At 46.3% G+C, this 18,761-nt stretch overlaps 1 long non-coding RNA gene and 1 pseudogene across 1 annotated transcript in view; both read left to right on the top strand.

Moving 5' to 3' along the window:
- The window catches only part of LOC139812008 (uncharacterized), a 259,939-nt gene that overhangs the window by 92,674 nt on the left and 148,504 nt on the right, over window positions 1-18,761 (top strand). The gene's annotated exons all lie outside the window — the stretch shown is intronic.
- On the top strand, window positions 17,433-18,597 carry LOC139814088 (uncharacterized; annotated as a pseudogene).

The raw sequence follows: 18,761 nt of genomic DNA, 5'->3' as shown, positions 1-18,761 counted from the left end.
TTTCATTGTATTGTTCGCTTTCATCTTCATTTGTGACGGTTAAAAAATTGTACATATTTTCTTACGTTTAAAAAATTAAGAAGGAAAATTTATAACATAATATAATAATATAAATTAGGTTACCACAAAACGTTCGTCTTTCTTACTAATAATTTTTTAAAATAAAATTATTTAAGTTTTTTTTAGCAGATTATAAGAATTGCATCAAAATTTCAATTTGATGCATTTCTTATAATCCGCGAGAAGTTAAATCAAAATTGCTTCAATATCATGTGCCCTTGCACACAACTTTGTGATGAACCTTTTGTAGCAACCATTGTAAACTCGAGGATCTCGTTATGTTTTATAAAATTTTCTGAAGGACTATTTCTCGTCGTTTCAATCGATCACTCTCGTCGCGGACGATTCCCCTCGCAGGTCTTCTCTCACCAGATTCGACGCACCTTCGACGAGATAAAGCCGAATGATCTCGCGGCGCGAGACAGTGTTTTGCTGACACAATCCGAAAAAACCCCCTCGCTTCCGCGAAACGAAACGAAACTCGAGAAACGTCCAAAGAATTGAGCGCCTTGTCGGCGGGCGAAGAATTACGAAAGGACATAAACACGTAGTGTCTCCTCCCTCGTGAACGCGAATCGACTGTGGAGCGCGGCGTGGATGATGGACTGTGGCGAATCGAGCACCTTTGTTATTTAACCTCGGGGTTGATTGTGTATCTTGAAATGAGGTGAAAATTACAAAAGTGACGAAATCTAGTAAAATCTGTTTACTTTTGTAATTTTCACCTCGTTTCAAACTAGGAAAAAATGTTTATATACAATTTTATCTAATTACATTATATTATATATAATCATATATAATAAGATCTGTTTTATTTATTTATATGCAATTATATCAAAATATTTATAACTCCATATCAAATTATGCAAAGTTATATTAGAATTTTTTTCGAGTTGAGATACATCAAATTATATACAAACTTATATATAATTGCGCCAAATTAGATATAAATATATATATTTTTTTTTAATGTTTGATTGAAATAATAAATAATAAATAATAAAATTCACGTAAAAATACCAATAATGTAATTTTATTTTTATATGTATGCGTACACATATATTTTATTGTTCACATAATAGAATTTACTAAATTTGGTGTGTTACAAATATAAAAAAAGATTATATATAATTATATATGTATGATGTATTTATTGCATTTCCCCGTAGGGCTTACAAGGCGTTTTTTTATAAAAAACGTACCCAAACTTTTTAAATCTCTCATTCCCCAATGCCTGGCCATTTGCGACCTCACAAATATTTACCCTCCCTCCCTGTAATCCTCTTCACCCCTCTTCTTCTTCCTTCGTTCCTGCCGCGACTCCGTCCTTCAGCCTCTCTCCTTCCCGTCTCAGCTCTTCTTTATTTAGCCCAGGCTCTCTTTCCCCCATCTTCCTTCTCCTCATCATCGGAGGCCATGAGAAGTTTCTCCTCCATCCCTCTTGTAATTTCTTCCTCCTCCGACCTCCCTGTACTCCTGCGTATCCTCCCTTCCATTTTCTCCTCTCTCTCTCTCTCTCTCTCTATCTCTCCTTTCCACAGACTTGTCTTCATGGATCTTCACCCCTATGCTGTTTCCTGCCTTTCTCCTCGCCTCCAACACCCGCCACTTCTCCTCTTCGTTTCCCAGCTTCACCAATATGGTCATCCATATTCCTCTCTGCCCCACCACAATCACCTCTCTTACCGTCACCCTTACCTTTAGCTCTTCCGCGAATAACTCCTTCACTTTCTCCGAACTCGACTCCTTGCCTCCCTAGTTCTCCTTCTCGACTCTTAAAATTACATTCCTTTTCCTTAATTCGTCTTCATTCCTTTCACCTTCCCCCGCCCACCATTTCTTCTTCTCAGTCCCACTCTCCTCGTATTCCTCCCTCTTTCTTTTGCCTCCACTTTGCTCTATTCTTTTTACCTTTCTCTCCAAGCTCCTTACCTTCTTCTCCAGCTCCTCCATCCTCTCGTCCTTTTTCCTATCGTCCTCTTTCCTCTCCCTCAGCATCTTTCTTACTTTCTCCTCCACAATCTTCTCGACCGCCTCTGCTATTATTCTCCCTTAGCGCTCCATCCTGGGTAATCTGTAACAAGTGCGTTATTACTTTCCTCTCCCTTATTCCGCTTTCTCTTCCGCACCCCTCTCTTTCTCTCTGCCCTATCACGCTTATCTCTTTCACCTCTACATTTACCTTTGATCCTTCCGCAACCTATTCACTAAACACCGCTTACCTTTCTCTTCGTCTTATTCTCCTTTCCGCAACCGAATTTTCTGCTCAACTACACGTGCGCCGGGCGCGCCGGGCCTTACTCACGCGTCCGCCTCGTGCCGCCAAGTCAAACTCTCGATTGCTCGATTCCTCGACCCGTCGCAAAAACTCCCTGCTCCGTTCCGCACTGCCGCGCCACCATCACATTCCTCTGTCTCTCGACCGGTCGATCGATCGCTCGCTCGAAACTCCATGCTGCCATCTCGCTCGGCTCCCTCATCGTGTAATCTAAGCCCTTTATCTTCCTGGTTCCCATCCTAACCTCTCAGGAGTGCCCTTACTTTCTCTCATCACTGCACCTCAATCACACTATCCTCAACCTCTCCTCCACTTTCCCGACTTCCTCCGATCCTCCTCCACTTTCACCCCACTTCATCCTCCCATGCTTCACCTTCTCTCGAAAACCCTTTTCTTACTCTTCTCCACTCCGGGCCAAACCGTCCACCGCTCTCTCTCCGACCCTCCCCTCATATATAATTATATATAATTATATATAAACTTTAAATTTGGATTATCCAATATGGCATTCGATAGGATTCGTTTCTCATATTTAAAATTTGATGAACAGTAGTATAAAAACGGTATCAAGAGACACGGCACTGTCTTAACCAGTGCCAAATTATAATATATGGAATAAATCATTTCACTTTTGATTCTACATATTTACCACAAAAATGGACCTATTAAAGATTTGATCTAATTATATCCAAAAATATATAATTTAAGACGTGGGCAGATTGACGTTATCGCGGGGTCGTGCGTGGTATTGAGAGCTTCGCTCGCGAAGGGAGCTTCGCGAGCGTGACCATTACGCACTTCGCGCGTGCGGTGACGGCCGACCTGAGTGCCGCGGTAATACCGGCCATCTGAGCGGGATCCGGCCTTGGATTCCTGATACGATTTATGCGTTTGTGTTTATTGAAGGAAATATATCTAATTCATATTGTTTATCGTCGGGCTTTATTTCTGTGTTGCTTGCGTTACGCTCCTTCTCCACCTTCATCCCTTTCACGCGGAGCTACGCCCTGAGCTTGTGGCGAGATTAAGGAGGAGAACGTTATCGAGACGTGGTGCGCGTCTATAATCGCACCTGGCGCCCAATCAAATGGTATCGCCCAAGATCTAAGATACGGGAATTTCGGTAAGAGAAGTGACTTCGTGATCCCCTTCGAGCTATCGTCCGGTGGTCGGCGGATTAATTTGTAGCCGCGCTCCCTCGGCTAGCGAGACCGAGGGAAATCGGGTTGCAAAATTTTGGCGCCCAACGTGGGGCTATCTCGCTAAAATTTAAGAAATTGGTGGAGAGCGCGCGTACGCAAGCATTATACGTGTTTTCCTACTCTTTGTGTGTGAATTTTTTTTTTCCCTTCCCTTATTATCGTTTAGTTTACCGTACCCGAAATTGAAATTATACGTATTAGAGTGGCCCTGGAATGTCGGGGCCGTGAAAATCGCACGACCTTGGCTATTGAGTTCGCTTTGTTTGGTTCGCTTGCTATTAGTAGTTGAGTACCGCGTGCCTTTCTTTTGCCGCTTTCGCCGGATTCCTGTGTGTTTGTCGCGATTAAGATGTTGTTGCTTTCGGCCTTGGCGTGAGGAATCGAATGTGACTGCGATTTACCGACCATATCGAGTGTTTGCCGGTTATGTTTGCGTTTATGTTAGTAATTCGGGAAAATAACTAGACTGAAATAATTCAGTGATCGCGTTTAGGCTGGAACCGGGATAACCGACGGCACTTCTTTCGCTCGGAGCGGTTTCCGGGATTCGCCTGACGGGCTTGCGATTTCGTTCTGCGTTATCAGTGCCGGCCCCCACACGATATATATTTCCGCGCGGGCCTTTACGGAGAGACGGTCGGGGGTCGCAAGAGAATGCGAAGGGACAGCCCAACTTATACGTGGATCGCGGGGTTGAATTTGGAGGAGGCCCGCCAGCACTTGGCCGATAGAAATCTCGACACCCGCGGCATACTCCACGTTTTGCGAACGCGATTATTAAAGTACGAGCTGGCGCAACTATCGAATATGGATCCGCCGGTACCGGGCGACCTCGGGGAGGGGGCGGCCGACATCGCGAGAATCGGAGGGGTACCGTCAGAACGGGAGGAGGAACTCGCGGGGGCGGAAGAGCTGCTCGCCAGTTTGGAGTTGACGCGGCCGCCACCCCGTCCGAGCCTTAGCTCCCGGGAGACGGAGACCCTCGCGAGTACGGGGGCGCGAAAGAAGTCGTTCCACTCAACGTTTGAGCTCCCGCAAGCGACTTTCGAGCCGAGGCAGATGTCGCGAAGTTTTCGCGGTGGCCGTTTCCCCGATGCCGCCGAGCCGACGGGGTTGGCATCGGATTATGCATCGGCACGGGTGGGCGCGAGAGAACCGAGTAACCCCATTCCGTCGCTGCGGGCTGAGCCAAGACCACTCGCGCGGGGGTCCGCATCAGAGGCGTATAACCTCATGCGAAAGTGGGACCTCCACTTTTCGGGAAAGCGGGGCAGCGACGCGGAGGCGTTCCTCGCGCGGATAAAGGAGGCTCGCGCCATTATTCCGATCGACGATGCGGACTTGTTTAAGTGCCTACCGCTCTTTTTGTCGGATGTAGCGTTATATTGGGTGCGGCTCGAGGCACCGAACTGGCGAAATTGGGACGATTTCGAGAGGGCATGGAGGGCGCGGTTCGCGGACCCGGACTATCAATATATGCTCCGCGAGGAGGTCCTACGGAGGACCCAGGGAGAATATGAAGCCGCCACGGACTATTTGACCCGTTTGCGTGCCCTGTTCAATCGAATGGACCCCCCGTGGAATTTATCGGAGCAATTGACCTTTGCGCATCGAGGTTTATTGCCGCGTTTGCAGATCGCGATACGTCGGCAGGAATTCCGTGATTTCCACGCGTTGGAGGATCTCGCCGCGCGGGTGGAGCGCACCTTGCTCGCCGATAGGTATTACCGACCCCCGCTACCGCCGGAACAATCCATCTTCCCCGATCTGGCGTACCACGCGCCGAAGGGAAAGCCGAGAAGCCCGAGCACGATCGCCGCGGGGGAGGCTATGAGCCAGAGGGCCGAATATAGAGCGAACGCCGCGGGCTCCACCGCGGACGCGACGACGACGGTCACCCCCGGGAACCCGGCGGCTAGAGGCACCGCGGCGGGAATCCGCGTTAGGAACATGCGATGCTGGAATTGCGGGGAAATGGGGCACCTCTCGCGGGAGTGTGGCGAGGCGCCACAAACCCACTGTTACCGATGCGGCAAACGAGGGGTTACCGCGAGGACTTGCCCGACGTGTCAGGGAAACGCAGAGGGGAGGTCATAGGACGGGCCCCTGTGACCACGAATTCCGAGACCGGGGCCCGGCTTGGGGATACCGATGCGGGAGCGTCATTTGCACCCTTGATGAGACACCGCCTCTTAGATATTTCAGGCTTAGCATAGGCGGGCAGTCGCTGATGGCCCTCGTCGACTCAGGGTCGAATCGCACCCTCGTCGGTCGCGAGGGGATGCGGATCGCGGAGAGCCTGGGCGTGCCCGTTACGCGCGACGACGGAGCGCGCATCCGGATGGCGAACGGGGGAACGACCGCGATACAGGGCGACATCGCCATATCGGTGAGGCTGAAGGACCGGGTTTGTGACGTGACCGCGGGAATATTGCCGGACCTGGCGGTACCGTGTATCGTGGGGACGGACTTTTTAACCAAATTCGGTATCGTTTTGGATTTCGCCGAGGCCAAGTGGCATTTTGCGGACGACCCGGGTAATCGTTACTGTTTCGATCGAAAGAGGGCTCGGAAAAAGGCTCCCAAGGCTCCTCCGGTTTGCGGGTTAGCACAGTTAACGGCGGATCAACGGAGTAAATTATATTCCTTCCTGCGAACGGTACCGACCCCCTCAGAAGATCCGGGTATCACAAACTTAACCGAGCATAAAATCGACGTGGGGGGGCACGCGCCCATGAAACAGCGGTGTTACCTGGTATCACCTAAAGTCCAGGAGGCCATTCGCGCGGAGGTCGTTAAAATGTTAAAAGCCGGTATCATAGAACCGTCGTCAAGCCAATGGTCGAACCCCATAGTCATGGTTAAAAAGCCGAACGGAAAATACCGGTTCTGCATAGATTTTCGCGGGGTAAATAACATCTCCAAAAAGGACGCATACCCCATACCGAACATGGAGGGTATTACGAACAAGCTGCGAAAGGCAAAGTACATATCGACCATTGACTTGAGTCAGGCGTATTTTCAGGTACCACTGGAGAAAAATAGCCGCGAGATTACCGCCTTTAGCGTCCCCGGGATGGGACTTTTTCATTTTTGCCGAATGCCGTATGGACTGCACAACGCCCCGGCTACCTTTCAGCGATTACTTGATTCGTTAATAGGCCCGGAGATGGAGCCGTTCGCGTTTAACTATTTGGATGACATCATTATCGCGACCGAGACGTTCGAGGAGCACATGAAGTGGCTCAAGCGCGTGTTGGATAAGATAGCGGCGGCGGGCTTAACGATAAACCTGGAGAAATGCGAATTCTGCAAACCGCAGGTCCGGTACCTGGGTTTCATCGTTGGGGAAGGGGGCTTGGCGACCGACCCAGATAAAGTACAACCGATTCTAAAATACCAGGCTCCGCGGAATTTGAGGCAATTACGTCGTTTTCTCGGAATGTCCTCGTGGTACCGAAAATTCATACCGCAATTTGCCACGCTCAGTGAACCCCTGACCCGCCTGTTAAAGAAGAATAGGCGCTGGGAGTGGGGGGATGAGCAGTCTCGCGCCTTCGACTGCATTCGCGAACGCCTGATGTCCGCGCCTATTCTTGCGTGCCCAAACTTTGAGGAGCCCTTTATATTGCAGACCGACGCGAGTTCGGTGGGGCTCGGGGCCGTTCTAACCCAAAAGCTGGGGGGCGAGGAACGGGTGATAGCGTACGCGAGCCGCGTGCTGAGCGATCCCGAAAAGAAATATTCGGTTACCGAGCAGGAGTGTCTGGCCGTGGTGTGGGCTATCCAGAAATTCCGGCCTTATCTGGAGGGGTATAAATTTACGGTGGTAACTGACCACAGCAGTTTACGATGGTTACACAACCTGAAAAATCCGACAGGTCGGTTGGCCCGGTGGGCCCTCGAGCTGTTGGAATACGACTATACCGTGGAATATCGTAAAGGAGCTCTACACCACGTGCCGGATGCGCTGTCTCGTATGTATGAGGGAGAGGGGGGGGATGCCGGTAGCGTGAACGTCGCGGTGGAAATCCCGGAATGTGAAGATACATCGGATATCTGGTACCGAAAGCGATTTACGGAAGTAGCTACCGACCCCCGAAGGTTCGCGCACTGGAGAATCGTGGATGGGCGATTGTATTTTTTGCGACCGAGATTAGTCGTTTCGGATATCGTGGAGGATCTCGATCGGTGGAAACTGGTGTTGCCGCGGGAGCTTCGCGCGGAAGCCCTTCGCGAGTCGCACGACGTCCCCCACGCGGGTCATCTAGGCGTTGAGAAAACATACCACCGGGTAGCCGTTTCGTATTATTGGCCGAACTTATTCCGGGACGTGGCGAAACATGTGAGAACCTGCGACGTGTGCCAGCGAACGAAGGTCGAGCAGGCGGGTCCCGCGGGGTGGATGGGCCGCCGCGCGGTGGAGGGGCCGTGGACCGCCGTCGCCGCCGACATTATGGGACCGTTGCCCCGTAGTAAGGCGGGATATCAATACCTGCTGGTGGTACAGGACCGCTTTACCAAGTGGATAGAAATCCGGGCGTTGCGGGCGGCCACGGGGCCAAAGATAAAGGAGGCGCTCGAAGACTTGATCGTGACGCGATGGGGCACCCCGAGGACTCTCTTAACGGATAACGGGACGGAGTTTATAAATAAAGTTATGAAGGGCTTCGCGGACGAGAACGGGATAACGCACGTTACGGTGCCTCCCTACCACCCTCAGGCGAACCCAGTGGAGAGGGTGAATAGGGTGTTGAAGACAATGATCGTTGCCTTTATCGAAAAAGATCACCGAGAATGGGACAAGCATTTGTTGCGACTACGGTTTGCGTACAATACGGCGAGTCATTCCTCCCTGGGTACCTCCCCGGCATTTTTAAACTTTGGACGGGAGCTGCCACCGCCCGATGCGTTGCGCGACCGTCGTGAAAATGTTACCGAGGCGGAGGAGGGAGATCCCGCGGAATGGTCGCGACGGATGGCGGAGATGAGCGCGGTCAGGGAGTGGGTGATGGAAAATTTAGAGCAGGCGAACCAACAGCAGGCCGCGAGGTATAACCTACGTAGGCGACCGCGTCGGTTTCGCGTCGGCGATTCGGTATTACGACGACAGCACGTACTGTCGTCGGCGGCCCAGAATGTTGCGGGGAAGTTGGCACCGAAGTTCCAGGGACCACTTCGAGTTAAGCGTGTGATCTCTGAGGTCATCTACGAGTTAGAGCGGCCGGACGGATCACTGGTAGGAAAGGTACATGTTCAGGACCTAAAGCCTTACCACCTTCCTGCCCCTGGTGATTAGGTTTCCGAGTTACCGAAAGAGGTACCGAGAGCGCCGAGGTGATGGCCGACCTCCAAGCCTGTCTAATTTGGCTGGAATTTTATGACGAACACCCTTGGGTGTGGTGGTTCGTCAACCTTATAGACCCGGACTTCTGGGCGGACCTGGCGGAGACGGTGACGGAGGTACGCGAGGCCCGGCAGCGGGACGCGGGGACCCAGACCCCGGACCAGGGTGCGGAGAGGAGGAGTGCCGAAGCGCAAACGGAGGGGACGTGGGAGCCCGAACGGCTGGACCGGTTGATAGCGGATCAGGCCCGGCTGGAGGCCATCATCAGAGGGACGGGGGCGGAGATGGAGCGCATGGAAGAATACTTCCGGACGGTCCGGGCAGAGGTGGAGGCCGCCCGGGAGAGCGAGCGTCGCGCATGGGGCCAGGTAAACGAGGCCCACCGCCTCCTGGAGAATGCCCGTAGGGAGCTGGCGGGGCGAGCCGGGATGGCACAGCAGAGGGAGGTCGCGGTCCAGGTGGGCGGCCAGGTGGACGAGGCCATGGCCCTACGTGGGAGGCGAGGGGGCTGCTGGAACTGCGGCTCCGGGGGGCACTCCTACGCGAACTGCCCCCTGCCCCGGGACCACGATTTCTGTTTTGGCTGCGGGGAGCAGAACGTCACCCTCCGCGGATGCCCGCACTGCGCTCCGGCATACCTACGGGCCCAGCCCTACACCGGCCCGCGAGAGCCCAGGGACCGCCAGCGGAGCCCCAGCCGCGGCAGACCGCCCCGAGAATAGCGGTCATGGGGCCGCCAGGGACCCTCTCCCCCAGTTTTCCTTTTTTTTTGTTTTGTTTTTTTTTGGTTAACTTCTATCATTTTTTTTTGCCCGCTCCTACCTTTGAGTTTTTTTTGTTGTTTCGTGGAGGAGCGGTGACCAACGAAGCCCCGGCTGGGTCGAAGATACCGACAGGTCCCGTTTGGTGCTGTACGGCCAGTGGCCAATCCTTTGTATGTATGTGCCCCCCGTTATGTATGTAATCCCCAAAAGTGAGCACAGTAAAAGGTAAAACAAAGAACGGTTTCTGCGTATGTTGTGTACACCCTAACCACCAGGAGAAGAGAGTTTGGTTCGCGAACGGAAACGCCGTCCGGGGGGGGAACGATCCGGGTGGAGGTCGGGGGCCTTTGGTTCGGTATCGGTATCGGGGGCACGAAGTGTTGCCGGCAGGGGCGGGCCAAGAGAGTCTTGCGAGAGTATGGGCAAATTTCGATTTTGTTGTGTTTGACATGGTGGCACTGATCGGTGCCGGAGTGGTGGTCGCGGTTGTCGGGGCCGCAGTCCCCTCGGCTCTCGTCTGGGAAGGGGGAGTTGTGACGTGACATTTGTCGCGTCCGCCGCCCAGGCGATAGCTCGGCCGAGGGGAAGGTCAGGGATGGCGCCTCGACTCGGGTCGAGGAAGGGCTACCCGCGTTAACTAACCTTTTTAAGAAACATTCCGTAGGGATGACAGGTGGTGCCGGAGCGTGGGATCACGACCTGTTGTAACGGCGATAGTCGCGACGAGGGACAAACGGGCGCTCGGAGGACGCACGACGGAGTGGTCGGCCGACGGGCGAGCCGCCGGGACCTGCCGCTGGAAAAGCGCCGGGAATGCCTCGCCCAGCACAACACGGCCCCGCCGCAGCATGAACACGGGTGCGCCACCGCGACTGCAGCGCGGGTGGACGACCCACACACTCACCCGACGGCGCCCCAAGGGCCGAGCGGCGCCGCCACGGTCTGATCAGCCGGGCGGAAAACCGCGAGGGGCCCGCGCACAACCAGCAGCCGAATCAATGTGCCGCGGGAAAATGGCGAAAATCGTCTGCAACGATTGAGCATAATTACATCGATATTTAAGGTGAAGCCCCTAAACTAAATAATTTTGACAAATACTGAACATAATTTTGATTGGGAAAATGTCCGCATTCTGGACCATGAACCATCGGTCCAAAAAAGATTAGTGTCAGAGATGGTATGTATTAATGTCAAGCGTTGGGTCTTAAGAAACAGAGCTACACCGACCTATTATCCGACGATTACCTCCCGGTCTTAAGCTCACTCTCGACCAATCACATGCCTTAATTTTTCCCTTCCACTTTTCCATCTCCGGGATACCAATACGCACGCGACTAAACGCAATCGGCCACATTCGGCACCGAACCACGATAACATTAGCATCATGACACAGAACACCAAAGGGCTTGTTTAAGGATGTACGTATAACTTACCTAACATTTTGCTCTCGATGATTTCTGACGGTTCTTTTTCATTTACAGTGCTCGTGCGATACAGATAAATAGTGTTCCACTTTGTAGAATATAAGTTTTTGCCACGCGGAATTTATGTGATAGATAGCGTTCTTACATTTAGAATTAAGTTTTAATTTGCGACAGTAATGACATAACGATTGCGTGATGTGCGTTCTACGAAATTTTCATAATATGTTATCTGTTGAATATGGCGCTCTAGCGCCTTGTAGCGCCTCTATTGGCGTTTTTTATTTACTACTCGACCCGACTCGGGTCGCATCAATGGACGTGGAATACATACATAGATATGTATGTATTCCACGTCAATGATTCTAGAGTCCTGTATACATGATGCGACCCGAGTCGGTTTGAGTCGCAAATCGAAAACGCTATATGTTCGCACAGGCACGCCACGCTTGCTAGGGAAAAGATTGCGTGGTGGCAGCGCTATACCGCCGTTGTACTAGACTCTCTCTCACTATCTGTGTACTCTACCCTGTCCTATATATGTTATGTTGCAGTGTGTATAGAAACGTCTTTCTGTTCAAAGCATCCTTTCGTTATGTTCATCTTTTAGTAAAAGACACACTGCCTATTGTATTCAGCCTTTTATAATTACACGTATTTTAACCACAGTATCTGGCGTCTGTTATTAAATAACCCTGCGCAACAGGTTATGGGCCCAGGGCAGCCTAGCGTATACTTCGTGCGTTATTTACGTGAGAGGATAGATTCGAGTCTCGTTTATAAAAGTAAGTCGAGCCTATCTTGCACACTCTTGATAATCCGTTGAAAGCAGACCACAATCGAAATGTCGACTCACGAAGATCTGCGTGTTCCCGTCTTGACGAAGGCATCGTATCAACGCTGGAAGTTTGAGGTAATTGCCTGTCTCAAGAGCGTCGGCGTCTACGAGGTCGTGCATGGCAGCGAGGTAAATCCGGCGGACGGAAGACCGGAAGAAATAAGAAAATGGCTAAAGAAGGATGCAAAGGCAATGCGTAATCTGTCAGGCGGCTTAAGCGACGATGATCATTCGGCAATACGAAAATGTAATACCTCGAAAGCGATGTTTACAAAAATAAAATTACTTTACGAGATGAAGACTGAAGCGAATAAATATCTGTTGAATCAGGCATTGCACGCCATGAAGTTCAAAAAAGGACAGTCTGTCCAGAGTTACTGTTCAGAGTTAGCAGTCATTGTACAACAACTTGAAGCCATCGGTGAGAAGATCAGTGACGCAACATTGGTAGCGAAGTTAATCAATGATTTGCCTGCAAAATTCAACACATTCCGTGAGACGTATTACATACAAGCAACAGGTGAGAGAACGATAAAATTTGATGACATCCGTCAACAGCTTGTACTGATTGCATCACGAAGAGATGAAACCAGCAGCAAATCAGACAGCGGTGAAGCACTTGTCACAAAATCGCAAAAGTCAAGCAACGATAAAAAGCCGAACGTTGAACGTGACAAAAAGCCACGAAGCAAAGTTGAATGCATTGAATGTCACAAGATTGGTCATTTTCGAAAAGACTGTCGCAAATACAAAGCCAGAATTGCAAAAGAGCAGTCACAAGGTAAATCGACTGAAGCAAATCAGATGTACAGCAAGTCACTTATGCTCGCATGTCGGTCGGTGTACACAGCAGTCAACAATCAAGACTCATGGATAGGTGACAGTGGTGCCTCGAATCATATGACGTACCGAAGAGACATATTCACATCATTTGAAGAGATCAACGACGGCTCATATCCAATCACAGTAGGCAACAATGAAGTTATTTATGCTAGAGGCAAAGGAATGGTTGATGTTAAATCATTATCAGGAGGCGATGTTACGCTAACAAATGTATTATACGTGCCGAAACTTGGTCGTAATTTGCTTTCACTTGGTGCAGCAACGAAGATGCAAGTCAACGTGAAGTTTAATGAAGATGTGATCGAGATGTCGAAGGATGGTCGACGACTGGCAACAGGACATCGTTTACCAAACAATCTCTACGAGATGGACTTTATTCAAGTCGGAAGTGCAGCAAACATCAGCGTTTAAGAGGCTTCGCTTCAGGTCTGGCATGAACGGTTAGGCCACGTAAACTATGGTTCAGTTCGTCAACTTGCAAGCAGTTCAGCGGTTGAAGGTCTGAAATTAGCAAAATGTTCAACCAGTGGGAGCGATAATTGTTTCTGCGAAGCATGTGTTTATGCAAAACATTGTAGACAGCCATTTAATAAAAGCAGTACACGAGCTACTAATCCAGGTGAACTAATACACTATGATATATGCGGACCAATGTCGGTTGAGTCGTACGGAGGTGCAAAATTAATGGCAGTATTCGTAGATGACCATTCTGGTTTTCTGTTTGTCAAACCAATTGCAGCTAAATTGCAAATACTCGAAGCCATACAGGAAGTAATTGCCGAGGTAAAGGCAACTGGTAACGAGGTAAGACGTACACATTCTGACAATGCAGCTGAATTTAAAAGTACTGAAATGCGTAAACTAATGAGAAAACACTCAATTGTACAAGAGTTTTCAGCACCAGGTGCTCCACAGATGAATGGACGTGTTGAACGCCATAATCGCACGATAGTCGAAATGGCTAGAGCGATGCTTACAGGTGCAGACTTACCACGTGGACTATGGGCAGAAGTGGTAACGACAGCAGCGAAGATTCGTAATTGTATTCCGTTGAAACGACTAAACAACAAGACTCCACAAGAAGCTTTTACTGGACACAAGCCGAATATCGGACATCTGCGTATTTATGGCAGCAAAGCATACGTTCTGATAAATGAAGGGAAGAGATTAAAGTTTGATCAAAAATCTGAAGAAATGCTACTTGTCGGATATGCATACAAAGCATATCGTCTTTGGCAACCAGGTACTCGACGTGTTGTAATTCGGAGAGATGTCATTATAGTCGAACCTCAAACACAGCAAATGGCAAGAATTGTCATACCAGATGACAAAAATGATTCAAGGACAACAGATGAAGACATCGAATCCGAAGATGATTACGCTAGAAATGAAGAGGTGGCAAGTGAGAAAGAAGAGGAAGCTAGTAAGAAACCGCGCAAGAAACATGAAAAGCGTACGGTCGAAGTTAGAGCTGATAGCATTGCAAATCAAACGCGAAGCAAAACACAATGTGTTACATCAATGACTAGCATACAATTATGCGCAAGTGCGTTTATTGCAAACATTGAATTACCTACAACAGTTGAAGAAGCAAAAACACCTCCAGATGCGAAGAAATGGAAATTGGCAATGGCAGAAGAGCTTGACTCTCTCAAACGCAACAAAACTTGGACGCTCGTCGAAGCATCAAAGGATCGTAAGCCAATTTGTAACAAATGGATCTTTCGTTTGAAAATTAAACCAGACGGAAGTGTTGATCGGTATAAAGCGAGACTTGTCGTAAAAAGGTGTTCGCAAAAACCAGGTATTGATTTCACAGAGACGTTTTCACCATTTGATTCAGTGCGTACGTTACTGGCAGTGGCAGCAGCAAAGGATTTCGAGATAGTTCAACTAGATGTCAAGACCGCATTTTTATATGGCAATCTTACAGAGACAGTTTATATGGAACAACCCGAAGGATTCAACGATGGTACGAATCGTGTGTGTCTTCTAAACAAGAGTCTCTACGGTCTTCGACAAGCGCCACGCCAATGGCATGAAGAGTTTGACAACTTTATGAGAGAATTTGGTCTTGAACCTACAGATGCAGATCCATGCGTATACACTTCAGAGGACGGTGAACTGTTGGTCGCATTATATGTCGATGATGGCCTCGTATTTGGCAAATCAAAACGGAAAATCGTCAAGTTATTGAAAGCGATGCAACAACAATTCGAGATAACAAGCTCTGATGCGACGTTTTATCTTGGCGTCGAAATTATACGTAATCGAGAAGAGAAAACCATACGGTTGGTACAAACAGCATATGCAAAAGCCATACTCGAGAAGTTTGGAATGACAAGCTGTAATCCGACAGCTACTCCGGCAGATGCAAGCACTATCTTGAAGACAAACATCAATGAAGATTCCAGAAATGTGCCATATAGACAGCTCGTTGGGTCGTTAATGTATTTAGCAGTTGTGACACGACCAGACCTGGCATATATAGTGGCGACTCTCTCAAAATTTCTCTAATCGCCAACTGAAGAGCATTGGAACGCTGGCAAGCGTGCCTTGAGGTATCTAGCAGGCACAACGGACTTCGGAATCACGTATGGATGCGACAGATCAAATGAGCTGGTCGCATATTCAGATGCAGATTGGGCGAATTGTGTCGACACGCGAAGAAGTATGAGCGGTGTTGTGCTCTTGCTCAACGGTAGACCAGTTACTTGGTTCTCACGAAAACAAGGTGTCGTCGCGACATCGACAACCGATGCGGAGTACGTAGCGGTACATGACGCAGGAAAAGAGATTGTATGGGTTAGAAGGCTACTAAAGGAAATTGGTTGCAATCAAGATAAACTAACTACGTTATTTTGCGACAATGCAGCAGCCGAAAAACTCATTACAAATCCGATACTTCATCGTAGAACTAAACACATTGACATAAAATTCCATTATACCCGTGAGTTAGTCGAAAGCGGAATAATCGAGATCAAGCATGTAAGCAGCAGTGGACAACTTGCAGACATATTTACGAAGCCGCAAACGAGGAACCTTTTCGAGGCTAATCGGAAGCTACTTGCCCAGTGAACACAGTAATATAGTAGCAATGCAACGGCAATGTAACCGAATATAACAGGTTATATCAACCAGAGTGTTACATGTAACTTACATGTAAGTTACAATTTCCGACTCAGCAATATAACATGTTACATAACGTGTTATTTAACTATTACGTAACAGTTACACCAACTGTTATACTAGCTGTAATAATGAGCGTAAAAAAAATTATTTTTTTTGAGATTTTATAACCATTTTATAACTAAATTTGTTTCTTAAGATGCAGTCTATGATTATAAATATTTTCTCGTATTCAAAAAACACTTACCTTGGTGGGATTCGAACTCGGGACCTCTGGATTGTGAGCCAACTGCCTTACGTGTTAGGCTACTTCTTAATTTGATGTAAGTGTTATATATAGTCTACATATGTCACAACCAGCGCAAATATATAATTTTTCAAAAATCATCTTAAGAAACAAATTAAGTTTAAAAAAAGTATATAGCTGCAAATTTTTAATATTGACATTATATCTATTATATGTACATAGAAGCAGTACGTAAATGCATTCTACTAAATTGGTACATGTAATTGTAATATGCATCATGATGATTAATTACGTTATTTACCGATATGGATGAATAATTATATAAATTGATCATATAAATTATAAATATCTTGTAAATTATTAATAATTATTAATTATAAATTATGTATTTTGTAAATTACAATTTTTGCTTTAAGGCAAATTAAAAGGCCTCTGCACAATATTAAACCTTTCAAACAAAATATTGAAAAAATATATATTTAAAAACAATGAAAAATTTATGATGAAAAGCGCAGATCATTATTAGCTCTAGCAAAATAAAACGATGCAGGGTTTAAGAGCCCGGGCACATAGACAAACGTGAGCAGTAAGCAAATCAACAGTCTTATATTGTATATATTATTCCGTTACACCCCATTAATATTACCAGAATATTACTAGTTATACTAACATTGATCCAAGCGTGTTACGTAACAATTACACAATTTTTGTTACATAACTGTAACGCCAAAAAAAAATGTATAACAGTTATATTACCTGCATATAAAAAATGTTAAATTGCATGTTTCTTCCATGTTATGTAGCCCTTATATATCACAAGAATAACATTGTGATATTACATGTAACTTCCATGTTATATTGCCGTTATGAAATGTGTTCACTGGGTGGGGTATACATGGCGAACATTTCAGCGAGTGGGAGTATTGAATATGGCGCTCTAGCGCCTTGGAGCGCCTCTATGTTCGCACAGGCACGCCACGCTTGCTAGGGGCCTAGTTTACACCGATCACTTGATACGCGTACCAAGTATTATATTCGTACTAAATTAGCTTAATACGATGGTGTAAACGACGGCGTTTTAGCTGATACGATACGCATCAAGAAGACGTATCGAACCAAAATAGTACGCACATCTAAGTACATATGTAGCGCTGTAAACACTAGAGTACTAAAATAATAGTCGATTTAGGTTTTCTTCACGGTCTTACATAACCTCTAGTAAATGAACAGTTGCACACATCTAATGTGTTCTGTATCTGAGTAACTTATTATTGTACAATTATATAATATTATATAAACTCGCACATTTTTGGAATTGTGTATTGAAAAGCAAATTTTGTCAATAATGGATGAAAAAAGACACAGGCACGTTGAAATTTTTCGATTGCTTGTTCCTGAAATGACATCAAGAGGTTATAATAAAACAGCAGAGCAGATGAAGTTAAAATTAAAAAATTTAAAACTTGCATATTTTAAATGCAAAAGAGATAATAATATAAGTGGTGCTGCAAAAACACGTTGTCCATTTTATAATGAAATGGAATTATTATATGGCTGTAGACCAAGTGCGGAAGCAAGTTCATCTTCAGGAATTGATACTGCTGCTTCGAATAATAATGATAATGATAATGATAATGGTAAATTAAACAATATATTCAAGTTTATTAAAATTTAATATTAATATAAACTTAATTTTAAAAAATGTTATAATCACAATAATTTTTTTATTTTAGTTGACAACACAACAGAAGATGTACAAGATAATGATGCTGTTGATACTTCAGAAGTAATTGAAGTTAATATTGAGGGAGATGAAGAATCAACAGTAAAAAAAAGAAAAAAGACAACACAATGTGGTAAAAATAAATTTCTAATTTGGTTTTTGAATAGGTTAATACATTTCATCTATAATAGACGCAATATATATACTTTACATAGGAAGAAAAAGTTACAAAGCTACTTTGGAAAATTATACTGAGAAATGGTTGGAATTACAACAAAGTATGCTAAACTCAACGATAGAGCAACAAGATAAACTACAAAAAGAATTTATTCAACATGAGATGGAAAAACAAAGGGAATGGGAACAAAAAGAAATGGAAAAAGAACGTGACTTTCAACGGGAGCAAACTAATTTAATTATACAAACATTTTTGCAAAGTACATTAAGGCCTCAGATTCCTGTATTTCCTCAAAATAATTATACATCTTTGAAATTAATTTTTGTAAGTATTAATAAAATTACTTTATTAAATGACATTTAATTAACAAAATATAAGATATATAAGTTTTTTAGATGAATAATGCTGGTCTTTCTACATCTTTCAAGATAGTAAATCAAAAAGGGAAAGAAAATATAAAGCCGCAAACAGAAACTACTACTCCAGAAGAGAATTCATCCAAACAGCTTTAGTTCAAACTATACTCATTGCCAAATGCCAAAGAAATTATTTATAATATTATATTAATATTTTATTTTTGTTCTAACGTTTTATATATGTTAATTTTTTTCTACATGTTCTTCCTACATTATGATGTATTATTTTACAAAAGTATTTGTTTGCAAAAGGTTGCAATATTTTTTTGAAGATACTCGAATACAGTATTATATTTCTAATATTATGATAGTTAC

This window comes from Temnothorax longispinosus, chromosome 1 (genome assembly GCF_030848805.1).
Source record: "Temnothorax longispinosus isolate EJ_2023e chromosome 1, Tlon_JGU_v1, whole genome shotgun sequence".
NCBI classification, from domain to species: domain Eukaryota; kingdom Metazoa; phylum Arthropoda; class Insecta; order Hymenoptera; family Formicidae; genus Temnothorax; species Temnothorax longispinosus.
This window is presented reverse-complemented; position numbering and strand designations above follow the sequence as displayed.